Source organism: Diadema antillarum, unplaced genomic scaffold (genome assembly GCF_040938485.1).
Source record: "Diadema antillarum isolate AM-2024a unplaced genomic scaffold, OU_Dant_1.0 seq00001268_RagTag, whole genome shotgun sequence".
NCBI lineage: Eukaryota > Metazoa > Echinodermata > Echinoidea > Diadematoida > Diadematidae > Diadema > Diadema antillarum.
Window position 1 is genome coordinate 521451 of NW_027272050.1, and position 18179 is coordinate 539629.

The 18179-nt window shown below is 37.2% G+C and overlaps 1 protein-coding gene across 1 annotated transcript in view; it reads left to right on the forward strand.

The window, feature by feature from the left end:
- Positions 1-10170: 10170 nt before the first annotated feature.
- LOC139745462 (uncharacterized) overlaps positions 10171-18179 on the forward strand; it is a 42794-nt gene continuing 34785 nt past the window's right edge. Inside the window, exon 1 of the mRNA XM_071655852.1 lies at positions 10171-10222. The gene's annotated coding sequence lies outside the window, so the exon portion shown is untranslated. The remainder of the gene's footprint in view (positions 10223-18179) is intronic.

Sequence of the window (18179 nt, forward strand, 5' to 3'; positions counted from 1 at the left end):
AGTGCACTCATTATCAAAGAAAAAACAACAACAACAGTGAAATAGCGCCAAAAGCCGCCACCTATTGCTTTAAGGTTCATTGATCTGAAGTTCCTCTGTCAATCAATATATTGTATTAGAGGAGCTTCCACCAATTTCATTTGACCTTGTTGCTCGCTGAAGTTGGGATTGCAACCAATCATGGAAGACAAAAGCGAGGCGGGCTTGCATACCTCGATTACGGCTGCTCCTCCGTCGAAGTCGGTCAATATACCCATTTGCAGCAGCACAAGGTACGATGTGAACAGCACTTTAACCGACAGAGCGGGCCTGGGAAGGTTGTGCATGCTTTCCCCCTCGTATTATGTAGACCATCCCGCAATTTTACTCAATGTGCTGATATCTTTCTCCCATACCAGTTTGGCAAAGGTATACAGTATCTAAATATATATGTTGCACAATTGGTGTCGCCTAAAAGTAGGGCAAATAATGTCACCTGAGTTTCGATGGGTCTCGTTTATTTGATTGTGAAATTTGATTCTGCACACTCACTGTTAAGCTTGCGAGTAAAAGCAGCTTGCGACCTTTCTATATCGTCTCCGATCTGTATGGTAGGAGTCAAGTAGAGTAAGTGGGAGAAAACATACGCACAGACAAACAAAACATATAGAGACCCCCCCATGAAAAACAAACAAACAAACAAACACCAAACAAACAAACAAAACAAAACAAAACAAAGCAAAAAGTCCCAAGGAATAGTTTGATGATGAGTGAAGTCCAGTACAGACTATACTTATCACTACAATTCTCAAAGAGGTTTTGGTTTTATTTCTGTGTTCATCTCCGCGTACAGTAACCAAAATAAATAAAAAAAATCCATATGCATCTAAAGGAATAACAGAAATCACGGCGAGATTACCTTGTCTGCGGTGTGTGGTTTGTTGGGATTTCCAAAGGACCATCCTTGAGACATCCATTCTTGACGTCATAACAGAGGTATATTAATATACATTGTAATAATTGCTTTCTCCCTATCATTAACCACATCGATACACTTTGCAATATAGTTTTGCAGTCTGGTAGGTATACAGACAGTTGTACTATGAATCATTTCCCTACCTGATGGTGATTTTCATCATGATGTTGATAGAATTACTTTTTTTAAATAGTTTTCCCTGTATTGGTTGTCATAACAGCGTTATAGATTGTTTAGAAGAAGTTGTGCAAATGGCTCATTATACTTGGAAAATCACTCTGCAATTATGAGCTATCACGCAATGAAAAACCCTCATTTAATGGAATTAATAAAAAAATAATCTACATAATCAAGCACTGGTGAAAATTGGAAAAAGTTTATTGATCAATGCAGTAGAACCACCGCGTGTAATAAGAAAACTAACGACATCGACGCTTTAATAAACAAAAAATAGATATATATGTATATAAATATATATATATATATATATATATATATATATATATATATATATATATATATTATTTCTTAAATCTTAGTCCAGCCCCATGAATTTCCTCCGTGTTATATACGCCAGCGGGGAACCAATCTGATCCTTTGTAAATTATTGATTATTGACAATGCAGCTGCAAATGGCAGTGTTTTTCCATGGACATTCAAAATAAATAGTACATTTTACATTGCATTAACAAAAATGCAAACGTACCTGTGAACGGGTAATATTTTCAATTCAATTTCAATTCAAAATGGTTTTATTTCCAAATGAAGTAATACAAAGTAATATACTTAACGCTTACATGAGTACATAACATCAAAAGGAACTTTGAATCATGTAATTTTCAACAAAACATGAATACAATTATCATAATGATATCAACTCTGGTTTGGACAAATAAACAAGTAAGCAATATAATCTTAATTTATAACTCTACATGGAAAAGAAGAATTCACAAGAAAGGCATAGCTTGTAAAATTTGTGAATTACTCTAGAAGGTGAGGGCATCTCAAGATCCGTCAAGGACTCCATGTATAAAATTTTGATATCCTGATGTCAGGCGAAATAATCAGAAAATAAAAAAAGACTATAATGACAAGGACAAGAACAGGGACGGAACAGACAGAAAATAAAACTAAAGATAGACATGACAAAGAACATAAAGAAATGGAGGGAAACAAAATAAGACAATGTCTACATTCAGTTATCTGGAAAGGTCACCAAGGCGTGAGGAAGAACTTAAAATTCTATACAAATTTGGCTTAAAACACAAACTTTTGATTATTCAAAAAATACTCATCATTGATTAATTATTTCATTTTTGTGAAAATAATTTTTTATCTGTTTGTTTGTTTGTCCACGTGAGGATGACAAAAGATTTTTTTTTCAGTTTTGATTTAAAGGAAGGAAAAGTCAGACCATCTTTTAGAGTATTATCAAGGCTGTTCCAGAACCTCGGGCTAGTGAAAACGAATGTATTTTGGGCGAGAATTGTTCGTAGTAATGGTATATGATATTCACTGGAACGTCGAGTAGGATAATTGTGTACAGCATCATTGCGTCGAAAGATTTGATCAAATATTTGTGGTAAACTTTTATTATTATATTTGAACATAAATTGACCCAAATGAAATGCATATAAATCATTTATCTTTAATAATTTACTGTCTCAAAACAAAATATCAGTATGAGCACACGGATTTAAATTAGAGATTGCTCTTAACGACTTTTTTTTGCAATAATATTTGTTTTTCCCAAAAGGAATTGATGCGTGTTGCCCCACACTAAAATCCCATCATTCAAGTACGGTAAAATAAAACTGGAGTAAAGCATAGTTAAAGGCATAATTTACCATTTGCAGATGAAACAAAAACCCAGCATTAATGCCTTAAAATAGTTCTAGAATGTGAGTTAGGGATAGAAACAACCAATGTAGAAATTTGAATCCGTATAATCAATGTTAAGTATTGTTAAATACACAAAATGTGAACAATACTTATGATAAGAATGCTTCGAGAATAAACCATCTACAGTTATGGTTTATTCAGAAAAATACTGATATCTCCATATATTTTCGGCTTCATTGCGAAGAGTTTATATAGTAGGATGTTTTGTGATACAACAGACCTACACATATGCATCAAATGTGATATCTTGAACATTTTTAAAATCACTGCTCCCAAAGGTAAACTGGACCTTTAATGTTGAAGTTGGTAAAATATATTTCAGCCTATTTATCATACCTATATTTCGTGAAATTGTTTTACAGATAACATTGACATGATCTCTCCATGCAAGTTTATTGTCAACACAAATACCAAGAAATGTTATACTATTGACTTGTTCTAAGAGGAATATTATCGATGGGTATGTCCCCAGGCAGTATTTCTATTGAATTACTGAAAATCATAAACTTAGATTTAACAATATTAAGGGAAAGTTAGCCTTAATCCATTGTGAAACTTCTATCAATTCTGAATTCAGGGTATGGAGAAGAGCATGAGGATCAGGGTGGGCGAAAAAAGATTAGAATCATCTGCAAACAGAATAAACGATAATAATTTCGAAGATCTGTGAAAATCATTAATATAAATTATAAAGAGCAGTGGGCCTAATAAACTACCTTGTGGAACACCACAATTTATATCTAACATAAACTGAGAGTTTATGTGGTTAAAAGTCACAAATTGTTTTCAGTTAGATAGGTAGCTCCCGAACCACTCCAAGGCCTTCCCACGAGTTCCATAATGATATAATTTGCTGAGTAGTATTTCATGATTGATAGTGTCGAAGGCCTTGAAGAAGTCCAGGAAGATACCTACCATATGGTAAAACCTATCTAATGCTTGTGTTGCTTATATTAATCTCTGTCATACATGAACTATAGTAGCTTTAGATATTTCACATTCACGACTGAAATATAGGCTTACCACATGCATGTATATAGATTTATGACGTGCGAGACCTAGGAAAGGGGGAGCTGATATGACAGGGCCATAGTTATGGACGAGTTTTTATTATGTTAAAGGGATCGTATAGTTTTGGTTGAGACTCAACTTCAGGTTTTTATCAGTTTTTGGTGAGATAGTGAGAAACCTCTTATGAAATATGAAAGAGCATGTAATTCCATGAGGATTTCAACGTTTATTTTATGAAAATTGATTTTGAAATGGCTGAGATATCCAAAACAGAGTGATCCTAATAAAGTGTGGGACCAACATTTTATCATGATCGTTTTGTGTTACTTTGTTTTTGGATGTTTCAGCTTCTCCAAACCCGATTTTCATCAAATAAACTTTGAATTCCTCTTAAAATGGTATGCTCTGTACTATTTCATAAGTGTTTTCTTAGTATCTCGCAAAAATGTTAAAGCCCAGTTTTCATCTCCACCAATACTGTACCATCCCTTTAACGGAAAAAACAGACTAGACAAATCTTTGCTCAATTTTTTTCGTGCTTTTTTCGGTGTACAGGACAAAAAAAAAGACAAACGCTTTGTAGCTACAGACAGTAAATTGATAGAGGCATATGTCCACACTACACCTATACACACCTACACACACAATCACCCACACACGCACACACACACACACACACACACACACACGTATGTGCAAAGCTCGCCGTCAGATATTGTGTTGAGTACCATCCATTAATTTGAAAGCATTACCAAACTGGGCCATGCAATTCTGGAGCTTTTCGTGATGATCAAGAATCAACATAAGCCTACTAGCATCCTATAGAGGATATCCACGCACAGTGGCGGATCCAGGCGGGGGCTCACCGGGTGCGCGCCCCCTTTGTTTTTTGTTGAAAACAAAATAAAATCATAAAAAAGAAAAAAATGGAGGGGGAGGGGGTGCGTGCGTGCGTGCGTCCCTTTTTGTAAAGCCCCACCCCCCCCCCCCCGATCCTGGATCGGCCCCTGACGCATGCAGAATTTCAAAACGCTCTGCATGGCATCGAAAAAAACAACAACCATGAATTAATTAGAATACATTTCGTTGCCCAAACGCATAAAGTAGAACGATCCAAAGAATTTCTGCTGCATAGAACATGAACTACCGTAACTAACTACTGTGCATCGCAGTGAACTTTACAATCATCGCGCAACTGTATGAAAATATTATAATGAAGTAGGGCCCGAATTCATCTAAAACCACTTCTTATATTTTATTTCATTTCATATATCTATTGTCCATTATCTAAACAATCCGGAATTATTGCAAAATAACAGCGACGATTTGTATAAGCAGGGGTGGCATATTGGTGTAGCACAATGAAGTAAATACAAATACAAAATATAATTACATTACGTGAAATACAATAATGATAAGCATACAATAGTATAACATAATGTATGAATAAAATGTACGTATGCACACCTGTACATTTAAAACTGATGCACGTATACACAAGCAAGCAGCTTATATATAACATAAGTACAACCCATTCTACATTACAAACGAAGTCATGGAAGCTGCTCAAGTTAACTATGAGTTGTTGTTCTTTTTTTGTGGGGGGGGGGGGGAGGGGGGGTGGGGTGGTGGTTGCCATTGCACCAAACATGATCTTGGTATCTTTAGGGAAACACCACCAACGAAGCAGCCTCATTACAGTATCCTACCATCAAGGATACAGATCTTCATATTTTGTATACGAGCATGAAATTATCATAATGATATGCTCGTATAATATACAAAATTTGAATGACATATAATGTGTATTTCCTTGGTCTCATCAAAACTTTCGTGCTAGAGACGTAATGAATGTTTCGCGCTATCTGTTTCATTGTAGCATATTAATCGACTTTAGGTGTACACTTACTGCAGGAATGATTTTCAGTCCAATTCAATTCAATTCAATTTTATTCAACCATTCAGTAAAAACATACGTATACACATGCAAGCAAAAATATGCATGTAATTATATCGGAAAGTGAACACATGTGAAAGACATTGAAAGGTCATGGACCCCTGTGAAGCAGGGCTTGTATCGATGGGGCCCAGTAACAAAATCTTATTCTAACACAAATCAAAGTTCATATTACACAAACATTTTAAAAGTTTTACATAGTCGTACCCACCCACTCACACACAAGCACTTTTCTGCAGTTTACAACCAAGGAGGTACGTACCTCCTTGTTACAACTGAAAAAAATTCATAGAGAAACAGATTATATTTTAAAAATGTAGTAAAATGTATAAACATCAGCGACATGATTACAAAGCATTAACAATTTCACTTCCCAAATTCACATTTTGTTAAATATTTCCCTTTTACAATAATACTCTAAAACTTGACAAAGTTGAACATGCTTTTGTATTCTCATTTAAATCATTCCATATGTTTATTCCATATGTTTCTCACAATGTGTTGTTTTCTCATCATACAGTGTGCTGTATATAGGCAGCCCCGAAAAATTGATGACATTCTTAATGGAGATGGCGGTGTGTTCCTCCATAACAGTGCCGCATGGAATTGTTTCTTCACTGTCACCATTGTTTATGTTCGTTAAATGTCGCCCTCGTAATTGTCACGTGTGATGCGATCACATGTGATGATGAAAGCGTATGGGATGGGCGCTCCTTAAACTCCATCATGGCTTTTCCCTTTGCTCGGCTGGGGGCGTATATAAAAGAGTGAGATGGAAACGGTAGCAACGTTGGTCGTGAGCGTGGGGCATGAAATTTGAGAGGCATATTAGATGCTAGTCCAAATATGCTGACTGAAAAGGGCGTGTTAGACCCCATCCACTTGCTATGTGTGTTTAAGCGTGTGTCATCACTTCGTGAACTGCCTCGCGCCTCGGTCGGTCTCTCGCGATGTAGACCCGAAACATCAGCAATGCGAGGTATTTACTCAGGCGGGAGATGACAGTTTATGCTGTTCCTGTCTGGCGGGCCTTCACTGAAGGCAGGGAGGAAAACAGCATTCGTAATATTGGATATTTGTGCAAATATGCATTCCACAAGTCGTGTGAGTTGCCAATGAGGAGATTGTGGGCGGAATGGGAGAGGGGGGGGGGGGGGCATTGAGTTGGGGTGGAGATGAGGAGTATACACATAACACTGTTCAAGAGGTAACAGGACGAACACCACCTTTCAGATGTCAGGACACGAAAACGCAATTTATCACCTGCCTTTTAAAAGGGAGGGGAGAATGGGGAAGCAAAGGAGTGAAGCTTTCTAGATTTATTTGTATTGCCTTGAGTAGCGGTTCTGTCGCGTCAATATTCGCGGAGCCTAAGACATCAGCTGTTTGAAATCGACCTTATTTAAAGGTGTTCTTATATTTACTTATATACCTTGATTATCTGACTATGTTTTGTACCATTTGCCATTTTATTTTCATTCATTTCATCTGTCAAGTTTACACACAAATTTTAATTGTAACAGACTTCCAAGGACCAGAGATCATGCAACGAATAGTAACAAATATTTGAAAATTCAGTGTATATACAGACTTTAGATAACAAATCATGGTACAAAATGGATCTAAATCAGTCTAGAATACCCTTACGTTAAATTCGTATTACATTTGTATATAATCAAGATTAATTAAGATGTACAGGGGAGCCTACAGAAAAGCAGATACTTGTGGGGGTGTAGGTCCCCAGAAAAAAATACAATACAAAAACACAACTAGATCTGTCGTCTTTGGGACACGATACATATATGGTTAAATTTTGAAATTGATAGGCAGAGGACTTTCTGAGCTAACCTTTACACAACTTTTGAGGAGAAAGAAGAAAAAGAAGAAGAAGAAGAAGAAGAAGAAGAAGAAGAAGAAGAAGAAGAAGAAAAACAAAGAATCAGTACAGATACAGAAGGTGATCTGAGAGGATACTCGGATCACCTAATAACGCATACATTCACCGCACGCACGCACGCAGGTGCACGTGAACAAGCACGCTGGCACACCTACACACAACAACAACAACAACGAGAAAAGAAAGAGAAAACACCAACAAAACAGTCATAGGGACATAATAATGTGAGAGCCTGCAGCTGCGAGAGAAAAGAAAATATGAAAGAAGAAGAAGAAGAAGAAGAAGAAGAAGAAGAAGAAGAAGAAAAAGGAAATGAGACCATGTGAACCTGTTCAACAACCATGTCTGATGGGGGGGGGGGGGGATACATTTCCATCTCCCATCCTTCTGCTGACCATACACGTTGATCAAGACTGCATTTAGAGAGAGAACGTGAGCGACATAAAAATGATCCGATAGAACTTGTTCACTTCCTGACATACTCTTCAGCGAGCACATCATTCGATTCATTTCAATTATGAAGTTTATTTCTATCCAACAAAACGTGTAGAAGGCCTACAAAGAATATATTTAATTTGTCAATTCATATTGTTGAAAGAAGAAACAAGTCATAAAGTATATATATATATATATATATATATATATATATATATATACATATACATATACCGATAATCATAATCCATAATGAGAAAACAATGTACACTTTGCTATGTTGACAAAAGTTATAGCGTTGGAAAAAAGTGATCTACTGGATGCTTGTAAGACGTGGATCACTCTAAAAAAAATAACAACAGTATATACCAATAATACAATATCTGCAAAATTAGTCTATGTACCGTGACAATTGATACAATTATTATACATATCATAGCATAAATTTATATTGTAAGCATTATGATGATGGTTATGATATAAATTCATGCTTTAGGTATCAAAGATGCCCTAATATTGTCCCAACGTAGTCACTGTAATCGTCCTGATTATTTTCACGTTTTGATGATTTTTTTCCACAATCCAGATTCCCTTTTTGATTTATCATTTAAATTGAAATATATACAGTGTGTAATATACAACATAAACAATTTATATAATATATACAATATATGTTATATGAATATATATATATATATATATATATATATATATATATATATATATATATTGAACAAATCTAGTTAGAGGAGGTTGCTCTCAACTTTTCTCTTTAATCAAGCTTTTGGATTAAAGGGAGAAGTACAGAGCAACTCCGCCTTCAAACCTTGACTTCTTCCACTATTATGCTTCACAATGAGACACCGCGTACGTGTAGGTCTGGATCGATCTCTTGGAATGATATATATATATATATATATGTGTGTGTGTGTGTGCGTGTGTGTGTGTACCCTCTCTTCATTACTTACTGATGGGAAATTACCCTGCAAAGAAATTGAAATTCATAATTTTTTTTTTTTTTTTTTGGGGGGGGGGTGATTTTTTGAATACAAAATATTCTCGCGAGATCGAAGTATCCAAATCTTCCCCAGCTGGAGAAAAATACACAAAGATTATTGATTGGTCCAATGACTTTGAGCTTCAAATCGTATTTGTTTTGATTTAGGAAGCAATTATCGAGATGAGTATTGTGTGCGCGGAAGATCGGAAGCAGAATTGTATCGAGCCCCAACGGAGAGGATGTGTGTTTTGATGAGCTCTCTCAAATTGAATGGTAACAGGATAAATCTTCCAGCCCTCTCTTTCACCCTCCCCATCCCCCCCCCCCCCCGATAATTCCCCGCAATTAATTTAGATGTCGCGGAGGTCGCTGATAGTCCTGCCCTCCCAGCTTCAAAAGATTGCACGAGCGCGCCGTGGTGAGGAGAGAAGAATCGGAACACGGTCATCTTTAGATGTGAAGCTTCTCTCTCTTGGGGAAACTGTGGACGAATTTTCACCAGGCGCATGCATGCATACTGGCCGCTTGTCAGAAATTTTGAGTTTCAAAGCGCTGCATGGCATTTGCCACGCATGGAGGCTTCAATATTTGATGGTAGCAACGTGAGTCAACGTTTTGGGTTTCCTCTCTCCGATTCTCTCTCTAGTCAATCCCCCCCCCCCCCCCCCTCCCGCGCTCTCCTGCACTCTCTATTTTTCTCCTTTTTCTCTCATTTCTCCTGTCCGCTCACACGCATCGCGTCTCTGTAACTCTAAACGGCGCGCATTTGGCGCGAACGAGATTTCTTAGCCGCTGTTGTGAAACTGCACTGCGATGGTGAATTGTTGAACTTCACACGCACACTTTGGTCGTGCCTGCCTTGCCGCGAGCTGCTGGTATGTGTAATCCTTCCTCTGAGAACAATTTGGAAACTTGCATTGGAAGTGATAAACTGAATTGATTTGGGATGGAAGATCAAGTGCTCTGATACATTTTTTGTTTCTCGAACGGATGTCAAAATAGGAGTACTCGTGGAGAGGACATTGATGATTTTGCCGCTGATTGATGTAGAATTCCTGTCACAAGGTAAGATATATTAATAGACGCTCGTTTATCGTTTTCTTTAAATAGAAGAGTTGCGGGTTAGAAATTAAGCGTTCTTTTGTTCGCACCCCTTTCGCAATGATAAACATTGAAATATAAATTCAAATAATTATATGAATGATTGAAAATGGTTGCATGCAAAGCATCTCAGCTATCTTGAAGGTTGACTGGTTGGAAGTTTTTGATCAGGCAAAATGCCATTTCAGAAACAGCTATTGCTCTCAGAGGTATTCTGCAGAAAATTCCGTGATGTAAGATCGACATCTCCCTTACCAGCTCCCGTTTTATATTCACGGTGCTGGCGTCTTTTATTAGGCCTACTTAGCTGTTTTTTAATCAATAAAGAAATGGATGTTTGTGCTAGTTTTATTGAACCAGGAAATCTTTCTGAAGTAATCAAATGCTTTATGCTCATACAATGATCGCTTGTTTGTTTTTATTGTTCCATATTCCATGTTTCAAGAAATAAACCATAAACATAGCAAAAAATTTCATGGGTAAATTGTCAAATACAGCATTTAAGACAAAACATGTGAAACATGAGGAATCTACATCAAAAGCATTGCTTGTATAAGATGTAGATTCCCAGATGCTGATATGATAGATTCCCAGATGCTGATCTTGAATCTTGAATCTTGAATCTTGAATCTATGATATGAATTCTCACTTAATCTCCAGCTTTCATAAAGTTTTATTATGAAAATATTTTCAACATAATTCAGATAAAGGTGGAGATGAGAGATGATTTTCCTTTTTCAGTCAAAAATGCATTGTGAGAAATGCAAGATGATTTCTCAATCATTAGATCCCAGGCATGTTTTTATGCTATAACTGACGGTACAAATCATGTAAACTGAAATGACACAGTGTTGTGGAAGGGAACAGTATACTAGTAGTAGAGCTTGCGCAGTCCAATCAATCGATCTTTATAACAACTCATTCCCTGGGGCTCATAAGTGGATAGCCCAGTGCATTTCATGGACTGCTGCACACACACACGTACACATATACAAACACACACATACAACACACTCACGCACACACACACAGAGAAAAACAAGAGAACACCAACACCTTCCTACCCATCTCCTTTTTGACCCCCACCCCACCCCCTCAAAAAAGGCAATTTCTGCCTTCTGTACAATGTATGTAGGCCTATATATATATGTATATATAGTGTAGATGGAACAGGAGAAAAGATGTGTGTGCATATTAAATTGCTGCTCAATCCATACAGAGGCATAAGGTAGGTGACATTAATGCATGTATGAAAGACATACATATAGGGCATCTCAGCTCGATATAAGTCACATTTATATTATATGTATAGCATGTACTACAGAATGTACATAGGGCATCTCAACTTGATATAAGTCATATTAACAATATTTTGATAGTACAGATGTACATAAGACATCTCAACTTGACATAGGTCACATTAGCAGTATATGATAATTTGTTAATGATATACATTATGGGTGACTCAAGTAGACAGATCACAGTAACAATGTGATAGTGCAGCATGTATCTTTATAAAATACATAGGGAATCTAAACTAGACATAGGCCACTTCACAATATGATGGCATTTGTGAATCAAATGGTAGTTGATAGGACATCTCAGTTGCATTAAGGTCATTGTAATGCAGAAAAATCATATCTTATTCAGACAGTGTACTTTTCAATGCATAGACATACCTTGTATGTGTGTGTGTGTGTGTGTGTGTGTGTGTGTGTGTGTGTGTGTTTGTGTGCAACTTTTCATTTTTAAATCTGTAATGAATTCTCATTGACCAAAGAAGTCTTTGGAATGGAATTCGGCAAGTATCATCGTACAAGTTGTACAGATTAATTTCTGTTTACTTAAAGAGGATGTGCTGATAAGATTGAACCAATTTGAAAATGAAGAGTAGAGAAAATACACCTTATCTGCAAAGAACTAGTGAACTTAGAGAAATACAACAACAACATGGATATAAATAAATATGTATGGAGACTATGGCCATAGAATTTAAAGTACTGTACAATAAGAGTAAGGACACTTACGACAGAGGAACAGGAGATCATAAAAATATAGAAGAGTGTTTTCATAGAAGATAAACCTAACTTCATATCTAATGCTGATTTGGATAGCCTAAAATTATATTCAGAACTTCTTAAAGGTAGGTTATTTTTCCCCCTCTCATTTGCTGTCATAGTGAAATCTTGCTCCGAATAACCAGTCTTCGTAAGCGTGTATAGTTTGTTGATGTAACACACAGAGAAAGAATGCTGTACTTGCTCTAGCACATTTCGGTGCTCAGAGATATTACAATCAATGTTGAAGCAATATGAAAGCTGGAGATTCAATCTCTAGATTTCAGTAGTAATGACATTGCTGCTCCTTGATATCTGTACTTGGTCTATACATGCCAGGTAGATAGGCTACTCTAGAATTGTTTGAAAATGCATAAGGGCAAATAAAGATGCACCACTGTATGCACAATAATCACATCTCAATGGAAATCTATCCTGTTTGTTCCACCCTTTTGAATAGCAGAAGTAGAAAATGTAACAGGGATAAATTAATCTGCCCACAAACAAGCCTTTTCCCAATATTTTCCTGTAATATAACTCTCTCATCTCCCCCCTCCCCCACTTCCTTCTCCCTTACCCCTCTGTCATCTTAATTTTCTCCCCTCTAATCTCATTCGCACACCCACTGGGGTGTGAAGATGGAGCTGGTTAGCGTGAAAGGGGTTGATGATAGCGGGCGGTCCACGGTGCCCACCGGTGTGTGATCGGTAGACACCTGCCTTTCTCAGAAGAGTCTTCCAGTGTATGGTGTGATATGTGGTATACAGAGGGGATTGCTTTTTGCTGTGCTTTTCATGCTTTTTTTTGAAGTTCAGTGGGAGGAGGAGGGGAGGGGAGAGGGGGATGAAGTTTATTGAAAGCCAATTCCACCATGAAGAAGCAAGTATGTCTCATGTTGCATCTTAGTCTTTCATTTCCAATTGAGTACACTCCCACGCTCTGCTGAAGGGTTGGTCTCAGCAGGAACAGAAAAAAGGAACAAGATGCAATCATGAATTCATGCATGAATTGTAACTGCAAAATATGTGTCAACTTAAAGGGCCATATCTTATTTAATTACTCATTGCAACATGCAACTCTGTTTCATAACTTGTCAAATTTTAAATGCCAACTATGGCGGTGGTGGTGGTTGGGGGAGGGGGTGGGGGTCAAAAGATTGCAAATTATGGTACCAAATTCAGGAAAATTAAATGCCAGGGCACCAGTTTTGTCGTAACACTCATGAAATGTGAGAATATGTTAGTCAGTGTCAGTCTAATGAAGTAAACCTAAAGTCCACTAGTATCAAAATCAATGCAGCCTCCTGTTCTTAGCCAATTTTCATTGAGAACATGAAGGGATTCTAGGACAATAACCCCCTTGACAATTTACCCCAGACCCTTCTCCTGACCATAAAAGCCCCATAGCACTGTGAACACTGTCCACAGTGCCTGACACAGAATCCAGAGTGGAGATTCAGAATCTTGTAGCAAACAGGTTAAACAAAATACAGAAAAGAAAAAAAAAAGCAGATTCTTAGCACCAAGTTTAATGTTAACCATCATAGCAGCCATATCTCACAATTTTACAGTTATGTAGTGCTATGCTTTATTGTGACTATATAAAATCCTCAGTTGTAAGTATGGTTACTTTTTCCCCCCTTTATAGTGCTTCTTGTAGTCAATCACTGTAAACTTAAATGATATGAATTTGTACCACCATTCAACAGCTGTTGAACACACACTTAATTTTGGCAGCATCTATACATGGCTTGAAAGTGGAGCCGACCCTTATTCATGGTAGTAAGGAATATGAGGGACGAAGGTTTCGAGAGGTCCGTGCTTTGTATGACTCATGTTTTGCCCTGGAGGACAAAAAAGGACTGCATTTTAACCAATTATACGCACGTTTGAAAGTGCACACCGATGGGTCGGCTGTGGCTGGCATTTTGTGGCACGTGTGCACGGGGATGATGGTAAGGATGCGTAAAAGAAGATGGATTCTGGATGGACAGCAGAGTGACATGTATTCATTGCTTCAATTGATATGCTAATGAGCAAATGGAAAGGTGCATGGCAAACTATAAAGCTGCACTTGTCAGCACATGGAGGAAATATTCAGCCTGTTTTTAAGTGGTTGGCATCATACTTACAGCATGCTAGTTGAAGGCTTTAAAGGCTTTGAAGTTTTGTGTAGTGCTTTTTTTTTACTTGTATGCAAACAGATTTCCAGCAAGCAAGTGTGGAGTATGATGGACTGCATTGCATATTTTCAAAGCTGTGTTCATAGCAGCAAGTTAGTTTAATTTTGATCAGCACAATGTTACAGGTGGTGCTTCTAAGCATTGACTGCATGCACATACATTATATCATAGCTACAGACTACCTATAGGGATTATTATCATCACTGGGAGTGAGCAAGACCTTTGTTTTTTCACTGAAGACCTTTTTCTTTTTCTTTTTTTACTTGTCAGCTGAAGAAACCCGGAAGTGGGCCACCCCACTTTTGAAAATGTGGTGACGGCCATGTGTTCCTACAAGTGAGTAGGATAGGTAATCTATAATGTAGGTCAAGTTTGGTTGGTTTAATGTTCATTGAAAAGCTTGGCGAGTTGAGCTAAGTGCCTGGGCATATAAAGCTAAATTATTTATCATAAATACTGAAATACATGTGTACTAAAATTTCATTACCTTTGCTGTTATGCAATACAAAGTCTTGTTAATTCATCAGATGTACAGCTTGAAGGCGGAACATTTGGTCATGTTCCACAAAGATGTTCAATTTGTGAACATTAAACTTTTGCTGGTTCCTGCAAACATTCATGTGTGACACACAAAATGTTAGGGTTCATTTTGCAAAGGAAATAAAGCGTTCAAATCGTAACATGACTTTATCCATTGTTCTGATTCTATTTCATAAGCGGAGTGACATTATTCTGTTTAACCTTTAGTTCACTACAACTTTCCGGACCAATTTGCTTTCATTGACCCTCTCCCCACCCCAATCCCACCCCTGGAAAAATACTTGGACAAAATAGATAGATCAAAGAGTATAAATGTGATATTGCCCTAAAATAATCAGAGTTAAAAAAAAAATCATGATAGATTACTTTTCAAAGTACACCAGGTGCGCGTTTAATCAAAAAATAAAATTAATTATCAGTATAAGTCCAGAAAATCCATGATAACTCTCCTAGATCAACTACAAGTCCATAAATCAACATTTACTTCCAAATCAACTATATATGAGTCTATTTTATCAAGAGACCCAAAATCAATTTTTTACTCCCTCCCAAATCAACTATAGCTTTAAATCTACTTAAAGTCTCTTTGCAAAATGGAAACTTTTAGCCCATTGAACGTTATAGCCGCTTTTAAGTCGATCAGAGATATCGGCGATTTCACAATCAACAATAACTCTATCTTGATAAAACAAGGCCCAGTTCATGTTTACTACCAAACAAAACATCAAAATGATGACCATTTTTGGAATACATTATATTTGGAAATAAAGAGACACAAATTCTACATTAGTTGGAAAGCATGTACCAGGTAATCTGCAGAATGAAAGATACCAGAATTAAGAAGTTGTTCAGTGACTCTATCAGGCATTTGGTCACATTGTGATAAACATGAGCCCCTCTACCAGACGTGTCTTTACCACTAACAGTTGCCTCTGCGAAAGGAGAAGGAGGAACCGACAGTGAAAAAGAGAATTCTTCACAGCGTAATGCAAAGCTCACTAATCACTTTCATGTTGGCACGGTAATGTGTCGGTAATGAGCAGGGGCCATAATCACAAGCAGCGGAGATCCCCAGACCCACTCAGCCGTGACATGGATTGTTGAGATTCCGATGACGAGACTGCACCGCAACACGTCCAGGCTGTGGAGAGTGTCGGGTATCTCCATCGTGTAGTAACTCTTCCCAACAACGCATAGCAACAGGATGCTGATGGCTGATGTATTGACATCTCCACCAGATTGCAGGATGGTATGGGGGGGGGGGGTAGGAAGGGAGAGGGGTTATGATCAAGCAATCACAGTCCTTTGTTATTCACTGTGTTCATTTAAATGAAGAGTTTGGATGCAAAAAAAAAAAGAATACCATTTTCAAAATAAGGACATCATCAAATAGAAAAAAAAATTATATCTTTTCAGTGGTACTGCACTCATGAAATAACAAATATTTTTCAAATTATAACTTTATAAGTTTTCACATATATAATTTCATTATTTTCTTTCTTTTTCTGGCAGCATCAATGTCAAATACCTCAAGTTGGTAAGAATGCATATATCAGTTTTTGCTTTTAAACTCTTCGAATGATCTTTATATGCGTGAACAAAACAATTTTCACCATCATTAAATGACAGAAAAAGTGAACTGAAACAAAATTAGATACCTAATTGTGCTTGAAAAAAACCCAAACAAGATGTACAGTGAAAATTGCCCTTCATCAAATAGCTCTACAAAAAAACAGTCAACAGCGTGGTTGTAAACAATTTTGCTTCAGTACAGTGTAGATCTTGGGGTTCCTGAAATCAAACTTCTAAATACTGGCATGATGATAATTCCAGCTGTCATAAGAAAGAACTTGTGTGTATGGGTGTGGTTTTTTTTTTTTTTTTTTGGGGGGGGGGGGAGGAGGAGGGCAGGGACATACATTTTCCTCAATTCAGTGGTACATTTTTGTAGGTTAACAAGTGGAATCCTGTCTTAGAAGGGATCTCTTCATGTTTGTACAAGTCATTCTACAGTCATACATCAGTGTCATATTCACTCAATCCCTATGCATTTATATGACTAAAAACTAATCTCATGCACAGAGTGTGTGTGTGTGTGTGTGTCTGCATGTGTGGAAATAAGCCTACCCACATGTCTGCTAAATCAGGTACATCCCTAAATTGGCAAGATTGCTTTACGGCGAGTTACACAATAAGCCCATTTCCTCCAATTTCCCCCTCCATCTTTGCACTCAAATGGCTTAATCCTGGACGCCAGTCAACCCAAGAATCAAACAATGCCAGGCCAACTCGCGGAGATGATGTTGTGGGCAAATGAATATCTCTGTCTTGGATATGAGACATTGGTATTATTAGTTGAAAATAACCCCTCAGGCAGCTCCTTTTGTGTCTCCTTTCTTCTCCATCTCCTCTCTCCCACTTTTTTTTACCCCTGTTGCTGCCTCAATATCAATTCAATCCAGGTGTATGAGTCATATCCTGTGATAAAATGTTGGTGTCATTTGTACTGAATTTGGGCATTTTGGCACAAAAAAAAAAAGGAAAAAAAATGCAGCCATGACCACTTAAGATTTTGTTTCTGCTCAATACCAGCATGTACCCTCACTGAATGAATTGGAGGAGTATGTAAGTTTTCTTGTTTAATGGTATGGAGCTGCTTCCATGGAGATCCTAATGATTTATCAGTTTTCATGAATGGATTTCATTTTGTTCTTTCTGCTTCATGTGCCTTAGCACCCTTTTTGTAGACTAAGTTAACCAGATCAACATGATGAAATGTAATTACGCACTTGGATGACTGTGATATACTACATAATGTACCTTGTTCAAGTTTGAGTCTTTTTGTTAACTGATCTCACACACCCTCCAGGGGAAAAAAAATATTTTATAAGAAGCAACAACAGTGTTTACTCTTATTTGTTGCTTTATGTGTGGAACTTGTTCACCATTTCAAAGATCCACAGGAATGTTCATATAGCAGGTAGTGCTATACCAATGTAGCTGGATGATACACCATTACATCAAGTAATTGCATCATTTCATCATCTTCTCTGCAGAGTTAGAGAATGAATAATTAAAGATTAGTGTACTCAGAGTTTTATCCGTTTAAGGATTAAGGCTCGTGATGAAAAATAACTTGGTG